The sequence below is a fragment of the Rhagoletis pomonella genome, unplaced genomic scaffold (assembly GCF_013731165.1).
Source record: "Rhagoletis pomonella isolate Grant_MI unplaced genomic scaffold, Rhpom_1.0 Rhpom_scaffold_00001, whole genome shotgun sequence".
In the NCBI taxonomy this organism is placed as follows: domain Eukaryota; kingdom Metazoa; phylum Arthropoda; class Insecta; order Diptera; family Tephritidae; genus Rhagoletis; species Rhagoletis pomonella.
In genome coordinates, this window is record NW_023458555.1 from 56,994,945 (window position 1) to 56,996,737 (window position 1,793).

Here is a 1,793-nt window from a genome sequence, read left to right on the forward strand (position 1 = left end):
AAAAATATGAAAGCATGATCATGTTGCTGCACAGGTGTACAACCGATTAGTCGAAGATAGCTTAAACCGACAGAAGCATTCCACTTCAATAAATGAACTACAAAGAGGACGTTTTAGTAATGGAACTTTTTCCTTTTTAAGGACATCCGATTTTTTTTTCTCACCAAAAGAACCTGACTACTTCTACATCGTTGAAAACAGAATATATAAGATAGTAACTATCCAGGGAAACCATATATTAATTTTGAAGGTGTAGAAGTTTTGAATTTACAAAACTTTTTTAATACGCCCATACAATCTGGTAATCTTAATATTAAATGTTGTAATGTATTAAATTTTTCCACGACCAAAGTCTAACATTCATTAGAGGAAATATCCGAAGAAATTATTAAGTTCCAAAATTTTGAAGGCAATATTAATTTCTTCATTCCTTTCCTACATTCATCTTAGATTTAAAAAGTTCAACTTAAGTAATACAACAACATAATACATACAAAAGTAATACAGACATGGACATGAACATGGCCTTAAATAGTGTATATGATAACACGTCGGATAATACACCGATCACCAAGATCACCATAAAATTGTACAACCTTACATTAACTTTTTCTTTTCAGATCTCAAAAACTTGGAACAAAAAATTTTAGATGAATTGAAAAAAACAGAGAGAAAAATATTGTCTGGTATGTACGTAAGGCGTGATCCATCTAGACAATTTTTTTATTTAAAATAAGACACTTAAAACAGAACTGGATGTCTGACTCTTTATTATCACCCAAAAGAGATGTTTTGTGAACTAGAATAGCCCAACTAAGATTTGAAAAGAACTCTAATAATATTGTAATTGGCTCGTGTCTCTAAGACATTGTCTAATGCATTTCTAATCCTTACCATATTAAGTAGTAAGCGATAGAAATGTATTAGACAAGTATTAGAGACATGAGACACTTAACCGTAGTAAGATTTTATTTTATTGTGTCGTTATTGCGGAGTACCATCGATATCTACAAGTATAAATATTGTATATCTTTGTAGAATTAAATCACAACCAAAAATCGATGAAGAAGACTCTTACTCGCATTTTGGAAGAAACGAAAGTAAGAAGTCAGAACCATACAGAAAGGAAAGTGGCCACCAGTCTTCCAAAAAACCGTATACCAGTCTAGATGAATTCAAAGCATTTGAAAAAGAAATTCAAGAACATCACTCCAAATTTAATAGCCTGGTAAGGTTTTATTTTAATTGTTCTGATATAACTTGGAAATTAAGCAATTGATAATCCATTTTTTCAGGTGGCTGAGTTATCATTAGTGTTTTCACAATCTGCGGAAAAGTATGTAAAGGCTGCCTGGCGAAAAATATTACCGGATGAAGCCGCTCAGCATTTATCTTGGAAGGGCACAGAAACCAAAATGTCAGCTAGATCACTGAGTGTGACAATGGCTTTAAAAAGTATTTTAATTTGAAAACAAAAATAATTTTTCAAAAATTGATTTTCATAATATTTTCAGGCTCATTTTCGAAAAAGTATCCACATAGTTCGGACAGCGAATTTGTGTATCTTATATAGTAACCACCTAACAGATCAGAGAAACTATACTGTGATCATGTAGATAATGTTTTAGATTTATCACTTGCAAATAAGGAAGCCCAATTGTGTATACTTGGTGACTATAATCTTAGCAAAATTATATGGTCATGCCTTTTGGATGATACCGTGCTTATTCCTAGTAATGTGAATTGCCCCAGTGAAATTTATTTAATCGATGGATTCTTTAGCTTAGAATTAG

General features: G+C 31.6%; 1 protein-coding gene and 1 long non-coding RNA gene across 2 annotated transcripts in view; one reads left to right on the forward strand and one right to left on the reverse strand.

Moving 5' to 3' along the window:
* Positions 1-1,793, reverse strand: part of LOC118746507 — a gene marked incomplete in the record, with an annotated part of 49,150 nt that overhangs the window by 31,156 nt on the left and 16,201 nt on the right.
* Positions 30-1,787, forward strand: LOC118746526. The gene is made up of 3 exons (XR_004993854.1): positions 30-1,228; positions 1,296-1,455; positions 1,515-1,787. It is a non-coding gene; the product is annotated as an uncharacterized LOC118746526 (long non-coding RNA).